Below are 20287 nucleotides of genomic sequence, written 5' to 3'. Positions count from 1 at the left end.
TGTGTTTTACTTTCTAATTTGCCTCAAGAAGTGGTGTTTTAATTTGTTGAAGTTCTCCAGGTTTGTTTTGCAGGTCTTTTACTTGGTAGTGTAAATAAATCTCCAGCTGCTCCATCGCAGAAGAATGGAGGTGTACCAGTATCAAATACGTGAATGAGAACAGAGTTTGACCCTGTAAATAAAAACTCTATGTACTGGCCTTATGACAGAATTCATTGTGCTCATGGATTTTTCCTCCAGTTGTTTTTTTTTCAGATTTGGATGCTTTGTAACTGTTTCTATCATAATTTACAGGATGGTCTATTTTGCAATGACTATTGCAAAATGAAGCGCGGTGGTACAGGCAGACTCCTACCCTACCTCAGCCTGTTGCTTCTTGTTAGAGAGTAAAAAAAGCAGCTACTGATTTAAAAGAGCCAGTTCAAGCTTTTAGACTGAGATGGGGCATCCTTCTAACAGCAGAAGTGCTGGGAAAGATGCATGGCCATTGCTCTGAGGAAATACAGGTCTGTGTGCTTGCTGCTGAGGGACAGCTCTGGGCTATACCCGATGCGTTGCTCTGATCAGGGAAGAAATAGGTTTTGGTCTTTATTTTTTAAAGTGAATGCAATTGTTTGTAAAAGATAGTGAAGTGATAGCTTTGAAGACTTACCTCAGCTTCTCAAAAAACTTCAGCTGCAAGCTGTGATAGCAGCATTGCAGGATTCCCCATACCAGCACGGTATGGAAGGGACCCCTCATCCCCCGAGAGGAGAATTCAGTCTCTAGCCCATTTGATGCTTGACTTCCCTCTGAAGCTGCCAAGAAGGATGCCAATTTTTCCATTTAGCTGACTATTGTATAGACCTTAAAAGGGAAGGTTTTAATGCAGTTGGCTGTGATATAGACTGTTAAAGGGAAGTTATTTATTTTAACTGGCTGCTGTATGGATTATTACAAGGGCATTCTTTCAGCTGCAGCTGCTATATTGACTAGTGAATGTGCCGGGCTGTATTGCTAGTAGCTGTCATATTGACTGTTACAGAAAAGATCTGTATTTAAGCCATAACACTGCACTGGGATCTCCCAGGCAGGATATTAATGCTAATTCATCTGCTCACCCCCTGCTGTGAGTGTTATTTGTTTAAATCTGTAGAATCCCACAGCGCATTTATATCCTCGCTAGAGTGAGCTCCGCTCCCTGTAATTATTTAACATTATATGCTGATATAAATTGTAACAGTTAAAGAATGGTAATGAGTAGCAAAAAAACACAAACTTAACCTTAGAAATGGCAGAGTCAGCTCTTAAAACAACAGCCAGCAACTTTCACTGTTCTCTGCCTTTTCCCAAGTCCATATGCACAGTATTGTGCATACATTATGTGTGTGCGTGTGTGTTCATGCTCGCACTGGCAACTGTGCTGGGCAAGGCTGTAATTATGCAGAATGTACTGTGAAACTTATGCATGGGCTCATAATTACATACAGTGCCTACCTAGAGCGAGTTTTATCTCTCTGCAGTTTGGCTTCTTGATGAGTTGGTCTGATAGGTGATTGGAGTTGGAGCCACCATACTCACAGAGGGAAATGGAGCCCCTGGATTCCGCTCCCTGCGTCCGAAGGTTAAGCTGGAAGCCATCGGGTGTCACTGTTGCTCTGTGTAGCCTCAACTGGCAGTGGATTTGTCTGGCAGTAAAATCTGGACTTTGAAAGTAGTATTTTTGGCTATAAGCATCTGAGGCATTTACACATAATTTAAATATAAAGTGCATGTCCATACAACACCATTTACGTGTAGGTGGAGTGAGCGGAGGTAGCTCTATTGTGTATTAGCTGAATTTTTGTGCAGTTTCTGTTGCCTATTATAGCTTTCTTGTCCCAAACTGGCATGCAGGGTGCCAGCTACTGCTGAGCAGCTGTGGTATTCTGCTCTAGAAGTGACTGTGGTTCAACAGAGGATGAGGTGACCTGATTCCTGTACATAATTTGCTTGTGAATATTAAGCTATCTGCAAATTTTTGAGTGTATGATCTGTGCAACTGTGGTATAGAAACAACAGAATTATTCACTTTAAATTTTTTTAAGAGCTTTGGAGATATTGAGCTTAAAAAGTGCTTAAAAGATGCTGTGGAATTTATTTTTACCTGCATTATGTGTATCAGAGCTCATTGAAAAAACAGGTTTGCATTAAAACAGTTCATCGGTGGCATAAGAAAACTTTCACTGACTGGAAATGGAGATGAGAGGGAAAAGCCATGGTAAATAGTAAAGAAGATGTATTTTTAAAAGCCTTTTTTGTAGTCTCTGTCCCTTCTGATTTCAGGTAGGGAGTAAAAGCTGGCGTAAGAGGAGCTGAGCTTGTACTTGATTTGCAGAGTAGCGTGATGGTCGGTTGGGCTGCGTTGGCAGCATGGACCTGTGCCAGACTTCACCACAATTCATACTGTGTCAGTTTAATAAATGCACTACTTAAATTATGAAATTACAAAAGAAAAAAGAGAATGCACTTATTCAGACTCTTAATACATTAAAAATAAGGCATTAAAACACTGCCTTTTTTTTTCCCTTCCAGAATCAATAATGAACAGGAAGGGTTGTAGACATTAACAGTCATGGACATTCAAACTCTTATACATAAATTATCTTAGAAAAATGCACATAAGACTTGAATAATGTAAATACATTAATGCATTTAATAATTTAAACATTAAAGCGCATTCAGGAATTCGTGGCAGAAGCTGTTCTGAGATAAGGAACGGTCCTGGAAGTTGTGCGTCCCAAGATCGATGGCTGGTTTCTCCTTGAGAAAACTCTCTGGGGAAGTCAAGCTGTGCAACTCGAGTGACCGCCTGTCCTAAGAAATCCCAGGGCATTAGGCAGCTCTTTTGCTTTTCACCTCTCATTTTGTCTCCACCGCAAGCATGAACAAGTACATGCAGAATACCTCATGGGCCAGAAAAGGCCAGTGTGCATTTTGGCATTTGTTTTTCACCTGTGCTGCAGTTTTGTCTAGAAATTGGGTGAAACAACTTCAGAGAATGAAAGGTAAAATAATGGTAAAGAAACTGCCTCCTGGTACCAAGTATCTGGACTCTGATCGATCGTTCTCCTGAGAGACAGGGACACAGGGTATTAAGGATGAGCAGTGACATGGGGATCCTGTTCTTCTAGGGTGTTGCATGGACTTGTAACTCCGACTTCATCCCAGCTGCTGGTAAGAGACAGTGTCAGCTGGAGAGAATGAGGTTTGGAGAAATTGGGCTCTTCAGGAATGCTTGGCTCTTTCTTGGAGCTCTGAAAATCACAAGCTTGGCTCCAGTGTAATGGCACAAAGGGGGTTTTAGTCGTTCTCCCCTCTCTGCTGCCATAGCAGCATCCAGCTGGCATGCCAAGGTCCCCTCCGTGCAAGGCGTCTTTCTGGGGGATTTTGAGCTGTGTCGTTTTTGCTGGTGTAATGAAGTTTGAAAGGTGCTGTATCAACCCCTCATGCCATTTTCCCTTGGTTCCTAGCCTTGCTTTCTTTGCCTCTTCTCCAGGCAGGTGCTTTGGAGGTCATTTGCACCCTACAGCCCCACTCTGAGTGGTGTAAGGTATCATGCTTAGGCCTAGGTACTGATGGAACTAATGATGGAACTAATAAAAAAGAGCTTAGCCTGATCCCAAAGGGAGAAGAGTTGGGTTGGTTAATTAAAGGAGCCTGGCACAGGGCACCTAGTAATTATAGGTGCAAGAAGTCTGAATTTGAAGAGGACTGTGCAGCTGGAGAAGGATAGGGAGGCACCCAGAACTCTGCAGGCTGTGGGCAAGAATGCAGCAAAACCAGATCTGGAAATCAGACTCTGGCAGAATTCCTTGGCAAATTCTTATTTATTCCAATTTTTAATGAGGACCTGAATCTCTCCTTATGCATTGATGTTTTTGCATGCACATGCGTATGTTCAATTCCAGTTACACCCTATGGCTGGGAGGGTGATTTTATTAAAGACCAGAAGATTGAGAGGCAGATGTTTTAGGAGACACAGGCCTTGCCCTATAGTAGTTTGGAATAATTAATGCTGACTGCTGCATTGGTTGTATTATTGATGCTGCTGGGTCTTTATCTCAAGCATCATCTTAACACCCCTGAGTCGGTATCACTGTAGGGCAGAGCTTTTGAAGGCAAATGGGCTGAGGCCACCAGTACCTGCTGGGAAATTGCTCCTAAACTCTTCTGTAGGTGTGGGGTGGGGAGCATTGCTATGACATCATATTGTCATCACCAATGCTAAGTTCCTTAAAGCAGTGCTTCTCAAACTTCAGTTATAACTCCTAAAGAGATGCAGAAGGCTTCAAAGGAAGTCACAAAGTCGCTAGGCAGTGCAAAGCTTTCTCCTTGTAATTGCTGTTAGGAGCTCTGTCCTCCTAGTTTGAAGAGTTAGCATTTATTCCAGTAACTCCTTTTCCTGGAGGAACTTGCTGCCATCTAAGCTGAGGAATGTGGGATGAGCCACTGCAGCTGATGAGTGGAACAGGGAGTCACAAGCTCGCGTGAAGTTTGAGAAGCAGTGCTGTAGCAAATTCTGTGTGCCAGGGACAAGCTCTGTAAGTGTTCCCAGGAGTGGATCTATTGACTTCACCTGATGAAAGATAAATAGGGTTATTTTGTCTCCAGTGGATTTCTCAGTAGGCCCTCTCTGGGGAAGGTAGAACTGTCTGTGCAAAAGTGTATTGTTTGTTTTAGTGCTTGGAACTAAATAATGAGATGAGAAAACTCGCTCTTATTCTTACAGCTAACACGCTGTATGCTGGTGGGTTGATCATGCTAGAAAATGAGATGCTGGCTCTAAAGGATGCTTGCTCAAAAGCTGCAAAGCACCAGTTTTGTCTAACTATAGGTGAAGATGGTCCCTAGAAGAAAATTGCTTTGAGAATTTCACTTATGTACTGACTATATGTATGTGCTCCTTGGCCGTGTCCTAAGTGTAAAATAAACAAGTGCTAACTTGAAGCACTTTCTACAATTTCTTTTATTTTATTATGTTGCAATGGACTAGAGGAATGTTCACTTTTTTTCCAGTTAAGGTGACCTTACAGCTTCTGATCACCTGCACAAAGCTGCACAATGCCCTCAGCTTTCCCATCTCAAGCAGGCACTACCCCTGTGTACATGGAATAAATTTTGAGCCTCCCACACCTGAAAGGGAGAAGCATCGCTGGTGGTAGAAAAGGGGTGTGTCTGCTGCATGTGGGAAGCTCCTGCGGGGGATTTTTCATAATCCAGGGCCTGTTGAGGAAAGGACCTGAGTGATGGGATGCTCTGGACGTGGCCTGCAGGGAAAACAGAGGAGTGGGTGGGGATCTCTGTAGGCTTTCATAGCTTAACGGCCACATTTAGCTGGAGTTAAGAGGCACAAGCACTTGTAGGAAATTCTGCTATAGCACAGCCTGCTTTCTGCTCTTCTAGCTCTGTCTCTGTGGGGGTATTCCATGCTTTATCCCATTTCACAGCCTGAACTTTCTCCCCTATGTAGATGATGACGTGGGGCAGAGATGTAAGAAGAAAGGGAATTTTGCCACTACTCCATCTCTTTGTAACTCCATGTCTACTCTCACAGTGGCCAAGCTTTCTGCCTTCCAAAACCCTGCTGTGAAACTGCTGATTCAAGCAGGTAGCAACTTTAGGATTCCTTGCAGAATACACGCCTTTTGCGTGCTCCCCTGGCACTGGGATTTCCTCTCTGATTTATCATCCTCAGGTCTGCTAATGTCCCTTGACTAAACTGGGCATGGTGTGATGGTGTGAAGGTCGTTTTATATATGCCACATACATTTCCAGAGACATAGTGGGAGGGTAGGACATCTGAAGCAGCAGATCCTGTTGGGAAAAGGAGGAAGAAAAGGATAGTCTGGCTCTTCTTTTCACAGGCTGTTATGGTGGGATGAAGGTTTTGACAGCCTAATTCAGCATTTAGAAAAAGAACCAAGCACAGGAGGGTTCCCCCTCACCCACTCCTTGCAGCCCGGCTGTGACAAACTGACAGATCATTAACAAATCAAGACCTCCTATTAGCCTTGTCCCTGAAGCATTAAAGCGGCTCCTATGTTGCATGTGTCCTTTAGCAAATGCCTGTACTTTATAGCTACAGTCTGAGGTAGGTAGATCACTTTAGAAAGGCAAAGGGTTCTCTAAGATGTCAGCACACAAATATTGCCGGGAGGAGAAGTTGCCTGTAAAAGAAGATGGTGGAAGGTAGGTGGGTGAGCTTAACCCTGACTGAATGGCAGCAGCTCTAATGGGATAGTGTGTGTATGGAGTATCTTCAGGGAATCCAGGACCCAAAGGGAGGTATGGAATTATTATTGAGTCCCTCTGGTTCCTACAGAAAATGACATAAATTGAAGCACCAATCCAGAGAGCAGGTTTTTGACTGGGACTAACGAAGCCTCTAAAAATTACACACCAGGAAATGTGGATTGTGGTAGAAACAGATCTACTGTTAAGATCTTAATATTACATTGCAGGGAGTGTATTGGTGCCCTTTCCTTTCTGGCCTGGGATTGCTGAAGTGGCATGGGTGAGTCCCAGATAAGCTGGGTCTCTTCACTTTAGCTCCGCTCATTTTGAGAGGAGTGAGGAAGAGTGTCAATATCCTTCTAGTTCAAGATGTTAAATAGACACAAGCCATTGGTTCAGCTTAACACATGTTAAAGGAGAGAGGGATATCTAATTGCATCAAAGCCACTCTTAAGTTCATGTATGTGGAGCCCATCAAGCTGAAAGCATCCAGACAGCATCTGCTGTTATCAAATCACTCTTGAGTCGAGCTAATTAAAATAGAGCTTCATTTTTCTGAACCATTGTTTGGCAGGAATTTGAAACAGGTCTAACCCAATTTCTGTGTGTTTATGAGCCTTTATTATATCAAAAGTACTTTTCTGTAAATGTACAGGGCAGTGTTAAATGAATTGATCCGCACTGTATCGCTGGAGATGCACTATGGACTTCTTAATGATTTCTCTTCTAGCTTTTTCCAGATATACCCCAGAAAGCTTGCTTTGTCCCTTATCGTGTCATCTTCTTTCTCTCTTTTCCTTTCTACCTCACTCTCAAGAAAGTAAATGTCCTTGTATTTCTTTCTTTCATATCCTCCTCCTCCACTCTATTGGGATTTTTGTATTATTAAAACATTTACACATTTGCTGCCACATGCAAATGCAGAATAATAAACCAGGACTCTTTATACTCCAGACAGGAGCAGGAGGTCTCTTACCACAGATTCTTACCCAGTACTCATCCCTGTTGATTATAGAGGAAGGAGAGGAGAGAAATCTAAACTTTGCTGTGTTCAATCGGTTTGATACAGCATTTTTGTCCTTACTTTTTTATTTAAAACACTTTACATTTCTGTGTGCAAATTCTAGGTATCACATTCCTCTTTGTAATTTGCTACATACTAAGCAGAAAAGTTAAAGAGGTGTCAAAATTGCTCCCAGAGGACAGGTTGTACTCTTTGGCATCTAAAAGCTAATTCATTAATATTCTTGGTAGAAAGAGAATACCACACGTAAGGCCAGTCAGTTCAGAACATAGAAGAGTGAGTAGCAGCTCAGTGAAACAGTAAAGTCAGGGAATAACTATTTTTCTGGTGTCCAGTACAATCCAAGCTGTTCCTACAATGTACTTGAGTCTTAAATTTATTTCTGAGCAGCGGATTCATATTTAAAAAAAAAAGGAAGCTAAGCATTAGGTAAAAATCCTGACAGTTATCTGTTGTTAAATCATCTCCCTAAGAAAAAGTAGTAAAGGCTTCTGGACTTAAAAAAATAGACAGACAAAATACAAAATAGAAATTCTTTCTGAAATACAAACAGAACTAGATTTTCTGTACAGTTCAAGGAAGTTTGCTTCTTTTAACTCAGTTAATTCACCTTGGAATGGAATTTTAAGTGCATTTTATTTTACATTTAATGCAGTCTATTCTGAATGCGTATCTCCAGGTCCTCTGTGTAAAGCTTAAGAGCAGCATGAATAAATTGCTAGCAGAAGCAAGCGTAACGTTTTGCTATACACCAGCCAGTGGGTGAGGTTCTGTTAGGTGCTCTCAGACTTCTCCAGGAGTGTTGTCTCCTGTGGTTTCAGGAAGACAAAGAAAATTTTTCTTCAGAAGTTTGATCTTCAGTTCATTGCCAGTGACTCCCCTGACTCCTCTTTTAATAAATTTAAGGAAGTTTAAAGCTGACAAAAAGCAGCAGAGTCACAGGATTCAGAACGACAGAGCAGGGACATGGTACGGCGTGCTTACCCTTGTAAGCAGACCTGATCTGAGGGCCCTACTCTGCTAGGAACTTGGAAGTTGGAAGGGACCTCAAGAGATCATCAAGTCCAACCCCCCAATCATAGAATCGTAGAATCCCAGACTGGTCTGGGTTGGAAGGGACCCCAAGGATCACAGAGCTCCAACCCCCTGCCACAGGCAGGGCCACCAACCTCCAGGCCTGGAGCTACACAAGGTTGCCCAGGGCCCCAGCCAACCTGGCCTTGAACACCCCCAGGGATGGGGCACCCACCCCCTGTCTGGGCAGCCTGTTCCAGCCCCTCACCACTCTCTCTTTAAAAAACTTCCCCCTAATATCTAAGTTAAACCTTCCTTCCTTTAGCTTTAATCCATCCCCCTTGTCCTGCCATTGTCTACCCTTTAACAAGCTGATTCCCCTCCTGTTCCTCTGCTCCCTTCAGGGACTGGAAGGCTGCAATGAGGTCCCCCCACAGCCTTCTCTTCTCCAGGCTGAACCAGCCCAGCTCCCTCAGCCTCTCTCCGTAGAGAAGCTGCTCCAGCCCTCTGAGCATCTCTGTGCCTCCTCTGACCCCTCTCCACCAGTCCCACCTCTTTCTTGTCCTGGGGCCCCAGCTCTGGACACAGGACTCCAGCTGGGGCCCCCCGAGGGCAGAGCAGAGAGGGACAATCCCCTCCCTGTCCCTGCAGGCCACCAATCCGTCCCTATCATCTTTTCTGAGACTGTCAAAGGTGTACAGTGGGTACCTGTCTTTCTGGTAACTGGCTCATCAATATGGTCACTTTTCCAGCTAAGGGACATGATGCGATGGCCTTGAGAGAAGAATTTCTGTTAGAGCACAACAATAGAGGTAAATCCATCCACATGCAATAGGACACGTATATGTACTAATTCAAACAACATTTCTGCTCACGTCATGGTGAGCGCAGAATAAATGTGTCACATCTAAGAATATCTTCATAGGCTTCTCAGCACTTCCTGCATATGCAGTTGTTGCTGTAGTTGCCACTGCAGAAAGGAGTTTGCCATGCCAGCAAGAAACACTCTTTCTTTTCTTGTTTTACAACAACAACAACAAAGTCAAGCATTTGGTCTAAGGATCCGAAAGCCCAGGAAATGCATCTCTAGGGCTCCTCGTCAATTTGGGACCTAATGAAATATAGAAAATACTCAATAAAAGCACCTTTATTACTTTAAATGTTTAAATGTGGAGTTTTTAGCCATCAGGTTAATGTTTTTGTATCATTTTTTGATTTGATTGTGAGCACTTTTCCAGGTATCTCTGCCACTTGAGCACTAATTGGATTTCCACAGATAAACGGTGCTAGCTGCAGCCCTTACATCACTGTGTTTTTACTTCATCATTATTTTATTTGTTTTTACTGTAAAGGTTAATAAATCTCAGTATGTTTAGAGTATGAAACAAGGCAGGCAGGCTAAGAACTACAGCGTGAACGGGTGAAGTTTTATATGCTGCTTTCTCAAGTCTGAGGGGTAGAAGGAGAAACAGTGTGCCCTTTGTGGTATTTCTAATGGGCTGCTGGGTATGTTAGTCAGCCAAGTAGCGATCCATAATCCTTAAGATAAAAAGCGTTGATCTCTCCACTAGTTCTCAGAGAGAGCTGTAAGGCCTTTGAATTGGGTTACCATTGATTTAAGGTGGGGAGTAGCATGGGTCTGCTCTAAAAAGGGATATATGGGGTTTATTTAACTTTATTTAATTTTTTTAAAGAAAATTGGAAGCCTTTCAGTGCAAGTCCACCTGAGCTCCCTCTGGATTCTCAAGGAAGTTAATATAGAACTTGCCAATATTTTAAGGAAGAATTGAATGGTGGAATTTAGTCAAGATTTAGGCTGCAGATTTCAGTAAGAATTTATCAAGGTCTCAAGCGTTTGCTGTCTCACTGGTTTGTTCAGGAAAGCCTGTATTTTTTTACCATTCTCATGGTTTCCTGGGAAGCTGAGCCTGAATTCTTACCACAAGAGAGGTAACCCCTCATTTCCAGCCAGGAGGCAGCGTGGAAAGTCCTTTCTGGCCTAACAGGATTGAAAGGAGCACATTTCAAACAACTTACCCCCAGTTTTGGACTTTGTGGCTCAATAGAAATTGATTGAACAGTCTATACTTGGGCCAAAGCATCATTAAAGACCAGATCTACTTTCTTCTGCTATAAAGATAGAAAAATGCCTAGTAACTCCTGTGGATCAGGTGCAGAGTCTTGAGAAAACTGCGGTGTTAACACTCACAACACTTCCAGTTGTGCCAGTTAGTCCCTTGCTGTGGTGTGGACCCAGATTTCAGAGAGACCATTGATGCTTTCTGCAGCATTTGTCAAGGAAACTGCTGCTTGCTTTGCTTTTTTTCTTTTCCCCCTTCTGAAGTGAGTAATTGTTTATTAATTTTTCAGCATGTAAAAGAGTATAATTATAATAGTCCCTGACATGTGCTGGCTGTGCCAAGCTTTAAGGAAAACAAAAACCAGTAGAAGTGCCATTTCTAACCTCCTCTGATTTTGTAGGCCTTGATTTTTTGTAGGCCTTGAGGTTTTTTGTCGGCCTCCTCTGATTTGGTCCCAAATTTCTATGTAGGAACTCGGCAGCAGCGCTCTCACTTGAGCATATTTCTCTGTAAAACTAAGTCTCTTGGACATTTTAACTCAGTTTAGGATAGTGGGATCTTAAGTGTTTCTAGGGAGAGGAGTTGGGGGATCAGTACGTGGGTACATTCCGTGCTGTGTTGGTTGAGCAGCATCTGACACCTCTTGTGCTTTGTTTCTTTAAATAGTGAATGTAACATCCACGAAAAATGCCAAATTGACCCCAGGGGAAAATGAAGGGGACCAGTTGTTTGCAGGCTATTTATGGCACGGGCAGCTACAGTAGAAATGCTCCTCGTGTTTGCCGTTACGGTGTGTTTCATTCCCACTGTAGAGGAAGCATCCTAAGAGTCGACAGGGAAGCTCAGTTGCTTTTGAGGCTGCTCATGCAAGTCCCTACACGTGAAGGAGAAACCCTGTGATGTGAGCTGCTTTCTGTTGTGAACTGGACAAAGACGAGGGACGCAGCTGCTTTCCAATCTATAAAATTATTCCACTTGCAATCCCCACAGACCAGGCAGCTCTGGCCAATCAGATTTCTTGCCCCTTACTTAGGTTTTTCCCTTAATGGGGCAATTAACAGCAGGAACAAAGTGCATGGTCTGCTCAGTCTTTATTATTATTTGTGTTGTAATAAATGTCTAGGAGGCCAGTTGCAAACCAGCACCGGGCACTGTGCAAATACAGAGTAAAGGGACAATTCTTGTCCCAAAGAGCTCCAGGTAAAATACTAAATATACAGAAAGGTCTTCCACTGTTTTAAGTCCTTCTCCTTTTGCTATTACTTCCCAACTGCTGTGGTTTGCATGATTTATTGCACAGCTGTCACAGTTTCCAGCTTCTTTAATGTTTCCAACATGAAACCTTTGTTAGATTCTGGCGATCCAAGTAGTTTCCTCCAGTATCTCCTTACTCATTCTGTCATTCAGATCTTCCATGTAATGATGCCATCATAGCCTCCTGACTTCCCCCCGATTGTTTAGGGGTTTATTGCTGCAAAGAAAACACTCAGTTTCAAGTCTATGTTTCCCATGGAAAGAATTCTATTAAATGTGGTTCTTGAAATGGCAGGTTCAAAGAATAATAGCTTGCTGGTTTTCCTGTCTATTTAAGTCATTTCAGCCTAAAACATCTTTACAGCATCTTCCACAGAGGGGTTCTAGTTTCGATCCTCTTGCACTAAACCTAAACCGTTGTATTTCTAGTATTTTCCTGTCCCTTGGCCATGGAACTAGAAGGATGTAAGTAAGTCTGAAAAATTCTCTCTTTGATTTAGTTTTCTGGGATCTACCATTCAGTAATGATTTGAAGTACTCAGGCACAATTGTTATATGTGGCACGGACTTCCTAGCCTTACATCATCTTCTAGCTCCCTAGCATGTGAATGAGCCTCCAGTAGTCCTTTTCTGCCCTGTAGTTAAAAGAATGAAAATGTAATAAATTATAGCTCCATTGTGTTTTTACGTTCTGCACATGTGAAGATAACAGGGTAAAAGATTTCTTTCAAAAACTGTTGTATTTCAACTCCTCACTAAAGGCAATATTGGAGAGAGGAGTGGAAAAGGGAAGAATTAGAGATGCTGCCATCCACTCCCCTGAAAGCTGTGTCATGCATTGGTTTGGTTGGGGTTTTTTTTTGTGGAGCCATGGAATGGTCTTAGTTCTGCTGTAGTGAGCATCTTGGACACCACGAGTCATGACATTCCTTTGGAGTGATTCAGCCCAACAGCTTGACACTTGCATTAATTTCACAGCACAGAGCCTCAGTGATCCTTAGGCTTCCTTCTGCAAGAAGGGAGAAGCACGATGTATAAATCGGGTCCTGTCGTGAAAAGTTACAGCGATCGGATTCTCTTTAATCAGTTTTGACCTTACACCTCCTCTCTGGCACCTCTCTTAGGTCTCTTCCAATCACTTTGTTAACCTTACCGTGGCACACCGGCTTCACCCACGCTTGGAAGCGAGATACCTTACCTCCTTGCACGAGATGCTGACCTTCTAGTCCATATATTATCCCCAGTGATCCAGTACATTCAGCGCTGAGGTTATTGCTGTTTTTATGTAAACAGAACTCCAAATAATTTGCTGCCAGTTGGATTGCAAGCATTATTTCCCACCGCACCCCCCCTCCTTCATCTCGCTGCAATACCTTCTTTGGTGGTACTGGGGATTATAGGAAGCTTGCAACCTAAGCTCAGGCAGAAGTACAAAAAGGGGATTTTTAAAGTTTGGTTTTTTCCCCTCTGAAAGTGAGATTATATATTTTCTTTTCAATAAAAACTTAACGTGTTTGAACTCTAGGAGAAAGGTTCATGCTACTTACTTGTTGGTTAAAATTTATTACGACTGCATTATCAGTTTTAATACATTTAGTTTGCTGTTCTGCTCCTATTTCTTGTAAGATGTTTTTCCAGCATTTATCACTTCCCCGTAAGGGTTTGTATTGTGTTAAACCCGATGTTACCAGGGCTCAGTTGGAGGTGTATTTCTTTCTGAAATAAAAGCAAAAACCTCAGCACATTTTTCTCTGTGCATAAGAAGAGTTACTGTACGTTTCTTTTAGAGCACGTTGAAAAAGTTTCTTGTTCTCCTTAGTTTTATGCATGCAACTATTATTATTTGAATTTTATTCCTCTTAAAACGAGGGGAATTCTGTCAAGTTGTCCACTGTGCTTTAAATCGAATCAGAAAAAACTGAAGATGGCAGAGATATTTCACTTTGAAAGGTGACTACTACACAGACGAAGTTGCTACTTTTCATAAGGGCTTTTACTCCATATATCAATGTGTTTTAAGAGAGACTTGGGTCAATAATACCATGCTTTAGAATTCCCTAAATACATATTTACACAATAGACCTTAAAATATATTAGTCTATCATGTCAGCTCCTGTACACTTCTATCAGGGATGTTTTATGTCCTTAACATATGATACAATAAAACTTTATTTTATATAGCATTTTTCATACATATTGTATCCTGGAATGTGTTGTGGGGTTAAATAAGACTTTCACAAGGTTAAAATTAAAAAAAAAGAGAGAGAGAAAAAAAATAGCTGAAGGGTGCAGGAAAATTAAGGGCTTTGCATAGGAAATAGTTATTCAGCTGAAGAATGGGAGTTTGAATGGAGAGGCCACCGAGCTAAGGGAGACTAAGTCAGATCTGAGCTGCGGATCAGGATCCCTGGAACTGGTAAGGTTATGTGAGGCAAGACTGGATCTGTGAATAAAGAAGGTGGAAAGGTCACGCCTTTGCGAACAGCTGGAGGAAGTGTGAAGTGGCTCCTGGAACAAAGAAGTTGAGAATAGGGACTGTACAGTCACTTTGTAGTGAGAAGAGCAGAAGGAATGAGGAGGGAGGGGGGGGAAGAAAGTATGCTGAAGGGGAAAGCAAGCATCTGAAAGCAAGCATCTGAAAGCAAGCAGCTGAAAGCACGCCTCTACAGCTAAGCTGGTGGGTGAGACTGGTGGGAGCAGGACAGCGCTGTGCATCGCAGGTTTTTCAGCATCTTCGTTCCTGCTCCTTCCAGCCTGCGTAGGGATGGCAGGGGTCCCGGCTCTGGGGAGGCTGGCCCTGGAACTAAAGTAGGCACAACAAGATGACACAAAGACAGCTTGGCTTGGATTTTTTTTCTGGTTTTTATATTTTTTTTTCTTTTTTTTTTGGTCACCCTATTAATGTAAATGAAGTAAGGCTTTTTTGTGTGTGATAATTATAGATAAATGTATTTAAAGTAGATCTGGATTTTGTAGTCCTCGGGAAAAAGAGGAAGAGTAATTTTTCTCCCCCCCCCCCCCGTCCCTGTCATGTGTTCATTTTAATGAGCAATTTTAAAAAATTGAAAATAAAAGAGGAAAATGAATAGGTGTTGAACCAGCCTGTGATATGTAAATGCCAACTAGTAATTACCTAAAACCTCAATTTTCTTTCTGTTTCATCTTGCAAAACATTTCATTTCCACTGAGTGAAAACACTTAATTTGGGCTTCGCCGGCTGGTGACGCCTGCCTCCGGCAGCGGGGCCTCCGGCAGCGGGGCCGCCCGGAGCGGGGCTGCCGGCAGCGGGGCCGCCGGAACGGGGCCGCCCGGGCCTCGGCAGGGGGCGCGCTGGCACCGCCGCCGGGCCCGCCTTTCCCCTCGGCCGCGGGAGGGGGGAGAGCCGCCTGCCCCGGCCGCGTTCTATCGGGTGCCGGTGACAAAGCCGCGGCCGGAGCCCGTTCCCCTCGCCGCCCGCCGGGCTTGGTGACGGCGGTGGCTTTGAGGTGGGGTTCCTTCGTGGAGCTCTCCGCTGCCGGGCTCCGGGAGTTGGCTCCTTTTTAACCTGTCGTAGCGCCTTTCACTTGCTGCTCTGTATTTACCGAGCTCCGGGTTCTGCATCTCAGAGAGGGTTTGGAGCCCGCTTCTTGCTCGCCTGTGCTCATCTTTCCTTCTGACTCCCGTGATTCTTGCTTTAAATAGTATTTTTTTTTCCTTTGGTCTGTTTTACATGAGGGGATTTTTAGTGTTTTTATTGGATTTTTAAACTTTTCTTGATCCGTCTTTGAGATCGGCCAAACTTGGCGGGTTTGTAGGTTCCCTCACTAGAGAAATAGTGCCTGGGGTTCTGCGGGGTTTCATTAGAAACCTCAGCACCGGAGCTTTAAAGTGCTTCCTCTCTCCCGACTGACCTGCAGATAATTTCTTTAGAAATAACAAACAATGTAATATGAATTTCACAGGAATTCCAGGGCCCAGAACACCAAGCTGGAAAAAGGTTTGTCCTGGGAGAAAGAAGCTTGTGTGTGGAGTGTCCCAGGACCCCCGACTCGGAGAGCCCTGCCTGGAGTCTGCAGGAGCAGTGCCTCTTTACTGAGATATATGGCTTCATAATTAGCCCCTTGCATTTTTTCATGAGTGCTAGCATCAGCGTTCTATGATGTGTTTCCCTGATTAACAGCTGCTTTGCAACTATTTCCGTGTGCCACCGATAACCATATTTGTCAAGTTAGTCCTGGCAGGGCCCTGATTTCTTACTAAAATGCGGCATTTCTGTTTGAAGAGGTTTTCTTGTTCGTTGCAGTGCCGGGCTTTTAAGTCAGCCCTTGTTAAAACGTAAGTTGGCTTTACCCTGATGCTTGTTAACAGGATTCTGGGTATCTCCTTTAGAGTAGGAGTGCAGAAACCTTTCACAGACAATTTAATCTTCCGAGCCTTGCAAACGTACAGCCGCACGCGGAGGGGGTGTTGCTGTAGGCTAATATATCGATCAGTTCCTTTCGCCCTATAGCTGTGGCCTTCTGCTCCGGCTGAAATAGGTTGAGTGTTTGTTGATACTGCCATATTATTATTTTTTTTAATACACTGGGAAAAAAAAAATTAATTCCAACTTCTTTTACATACGTCATGTATATTGCCAGTGTTGATTGCTTCCGCACATGTAATGTAAACTGTCTGTGCATAGTTCATGGCCTGTGCCGCCTCTGCTTAATGAAAAGAAGTGTTGCATTTAAACAGATACAGATCCACTCAGAAAGACAAAATACCAGCCCTTGCAACGTATAATTCAGGCCCAACCTTTACATCACAGGTCATCTCAAAGTCTCAGTCTATCAACAAACGCCGTTTAGCAATAACCTACACAGGGTTCCCAGTGCTGGGGATCTGTCAGAGCTCGTACGGGCTGGTGGCTTTTGGTTCTGTTTTCCACGTGGAGCTCTGTTACTGAATCCTGAGAAACTTTACTGATGAAGGTGGTTTTCTTTTACATTTTTGTTAATAAATTAAGGTTAGTTTTTTTTCTTTTTTCTTTTTTTTTTTTTTGGCTGGGTGGTAGAAGTGGGTGTTTGCCACAGTATTTTAAATTTCACAGTTTATTTTTCTAATGCTAGCCACTGATAAAGTAGCTTAGATTGCTACACTGGATCCCCTGCAGTTTTGAGCATAATAAGAAATAAAACTGACTTTACCTTTCCCGTTAACACAAAAGGGAGGGAAATTAGGAATGAGGGACCTTGGCTGTAGCGTCAGAATGCCGTGCTTTGGCCCCGGATTCTGCCAGCCTCCTGCACTCCCACAACATCTGCAATAAAGTTCCTGTCTCCGTTTTATATCTTTGACATTGAAACAGAATATTTGGTCCTGAATTTATGTAATTTGGCCAGACACAAATATAATCTGTGAATAGTTACCTTCATCATCTAATTAGAAAATCAAAGTGTAGGACAAGACCTGCTGCAGGATTCCACCCACCACCACCCCGTCAGGAACATGTCTTTGTGTAGCAGGAGACGTGACGGTGGGACAGCAAGTTCATGGAACTGACTTGATTTTAAAGGCCAAACACACTGTTTTTTGTTACAAGAAATACGTACCCGATCCACTAGATAAAACTAATTTGCTGGCCAGCGTGTGCTGGCAATCTAAGAATCAGAGAAGTGATCCAATGCACATAATTTGGTAGTGTCCTAATAGTATAAAAACGTGGAGAAGTGTTACAAACGATACAGAAATAGTATGGAACGATGTTACCAGCTGAGTCAGAGCCCTATTTGCTGCATGATTTTTTTTTGGCCATACACAGGACTGCAACGTCTTCTCATCTTCCTCGTCCTTTTTCTGTTGTTTAAATTATGGACTGCAGTTGCCCTTATTTGTGCAAAGAAAATGATCCATAGAAGGTAGGAAAGTTCTTGTGTATGTTTGTTGAAAATATTGGCATTTTGACATGGCCAAAATCGCTTCTTAAGTCGCTCGTGTATACAGATGAATTATAAAAACCAGAGAGGTTTCGGCTCAGCCTGTATGAGGAACGTTCAGAGGTAGATGAGAAACATTGGGATTACTGGGAGGAGGATTCTTCTTGATGAAGTTTGTTGTGCTTGTAATTTTATTTTGTTTCAAGATTAAAAACCTTGTGAATAATGCAGGAAGCGATGCTGGGAAGAGATAAAATGGAAGTTTATTTTGGAGTGAAATTTACTACTGGAGTGTTTACATTTTTTCAAGGTGAAAGAAAAAAGTTTTAATAAAGAGTTAGAATCAGTAAAACGTCCACGTGATGGTGATTGAAATAGCAGGGGGAAAATGCTGCTCATTTCTTACAGGCTTAAAACCTGATAACTCAACATGAGAGCTTGCAGAATTTCAGGTCTGCAGGCTTGGTGTGTGCATCTCTGGGCTCCCTAAATGTGGGAGGGAGGGTTGAGTTCCTGAAGAAGCAAACAAGTAATTCTCGTTAGAAGGAAAGTGGTTTGGGTATGTTCACATAGCTGTTGGTCTGCTCATTTGGGCATCTTTCTTATTCAGCATATTATCTTTAGGTTATTAGTTTGGGCGCTTTATATTTCTGCGTCTGGCGTCGCAGGATCAGCACAGTTTCCATCTGTGCTTTGCATGTCACCTGCGTTTCAGCAGGAGACAGATCAAGTGCACGTAAATGAAACCGAAGTGTACTTTATGTGGGGGATTTTGCTGTAGTATTTTATGGTTTGGAAATTACTGAATGTAAACTTAAGGGGGAAAAAAAAAAAAACCCCGAGGAAAATAAGAAAAGGAAAGGAATTAAAAATACCCCCATCGTTTTATCCTCCCAAGTTTGAAGTGTGCTGGGACTTTGTCAAATTCCCGTTAAAATAAATATGTCAATTTCATCTCTCTCCCAAATTCATTTATCATGCTTTTTTAAAAGGTGTTTTCTGCTTTACCTGATGTTTAAATTGGATTCGCTCGTTTATGCTGTTCTTTGCTGTATCCCCCATGTTTTTCTTAAATGAATTAGTAATGACAGCGTACTCCATCATACCCTCTCTACAGCCACTTTAAGGGAAGCCTGGTGATCTAAACCTTTTAACCTATTAAAGATGATTTTCCCCAATTGAATCAGACCCACCACAGGTGTAATAACTAATCATTTAAACTACACCTGCTATTATGTATTTTTAAGCCATTATGCGTGTTGGATAGATGATAATTCATGTTTATTGCATTGTCCAATGGATCCGTTTTGCCTACACTAGCCTGATTAATGTATTTAAAGAAATAAGAGATGCAATTTAAAAGAAAAAAACCATTGATGGAATGCACTGAGGAGTACATTGAAAGTGCCATTAAACCCATCAGAACTTTGCTCTCTGACCAGAAATGCATATTGGAAAGGTTGGATTCAAACACAAAGTGAAACTTTGTGATTTCAGCAGCAGTGGTGTTTTTTCCTTATTTTCTTTCTGCCACGAAAAGTTTTGAAAACCTTTTGAAACTGGATTCCAGAAACTGTATTTTAAAATAAACTCTTCAAGACCTACCTAACACGCATCTTGCATATACCACCTTTTTAGGAGAAGGTTTGTGCTACTGTTTGGGGAGAAAAACCTCCTCCATGTGTATGCATGGTTATTTTTAGCTCTAAAGAAAGGAAGTGATCTCTTCCACTAGTTCTTGGGGATGTGTCCATCTCCTCAGCACTGCTAGCTTCAGGCACATTGTTTCTGCTGGTGCCACAATCCCAACAGATGTCTTTGTATAGAAGGAAAGCAGATCACCAGTGCAGCACCACGTAAGGATGTGTGTAATAGTATAGGATAGCATGTGGAAAGTTCACCTGAAGAAGAAAATCAAATACCTTTCCTTGGAACTAAATAGAAAAACTAATGCCACTGTCATTGATGTCCTTGAGTATTATCCCATACTTTACCTTCTTTTGAATAAGTGGGTTATTTAAGTGCTATGCCACCTTAAAGGAGGATGCAGAAGTCGGTCTTTGGACAAAAGTGGTCTGGTGGTGAAACATAAATTTAACCCCTTACCCGTTTATGTCATGGAAAGTGACTTTTTAGGTATTTTTGTGATGTGAAGTTGCTTCTTTCCTTGTTGTGCCAAGCTGAGGTGTATTTATTGCTTTCAGTAGGTTAGAATTACGGCAGCACAGGACTTAATCGCTTAATGCACAATGTAAAATGGGAATTTGACCATTCCTAACTTGGATCTTTTCTCTTTCTCCACTCTTCCACCCTCATCAGATTGTGACAGCAGTGAAGTTTTTACAGAATCCACGAGTCCGGCAAAGTCCCATTGCAACAAGAAGAGCATTTCTGAAGAAGAAAGGTATGGACTCTTCAGCTTGTGATCTCATTGATACTGAAGGAGCTTGAGTTAGCACAGAGTGTATTGCTCTGGAAAATCAGATGTTAAGGAGAAAGGGCTCAGAAAAAGATATGAAGTTTGTAAGAGATACCAGTCTCTTTTCTTCCAAACTGGCTTGAGCAATATTGGTACCAGACGTGGAATTGTAGAATACAGAAGGCACATAGGAAGTTTCTGGGTTAACTATAACCAGGTCATTCCTGATATGAGGCCAGGTTAGAGTTGGGGACTAGTTGGTCAGTTCTGACTGTAGTGACATTGGCTTTAGAATGACCAACTGCTCGGTTAAAAGGTCGAATGCTTCCAAAGAGAGCCAGAG

The 20287-nt window shown here is 42.5% G+C and overlaps 1 long non-coding RNA gene across 1 annotated transcript in view; it reads left to right on the top strand.

Moving 5' to 3' along the window:
- LOC311200319 overlaps positions 1–19905 on the top strand; it is a 37038-nt gene extending 17133 nt beyond the window's left edge. Inside the window, exon 3 of the long non-coding RNA XR_014617815.1 lies at positions 19845–19905. This is a non-coding gene — a long non-coding RNA (uncharacterized lncRNA). The remainder of the gene's footprint in view (positions 1–19844) is intronic.
- Positions 19906–20287: the final 382 nt, after the last annotated feature.

The sequence above is a fragment of the Gallinula chloropus genome (assembly GCF_964237585.1).
Source record: "Gallinula chloropus genome assembly, chromosome: 23".
In the NCBI taxonomy this organism is placed as follows: Eukaryota; Metazoa; Chordata; class Aves; order Gruiformes; family Rallidae; genus Gallinula; species Gallinula chloropus.
The sequence above is the reverse complement of the archived record's forward strand: the minus strand, read 5'-3'. Positions and strand labels throughout refer to the sequence as shown.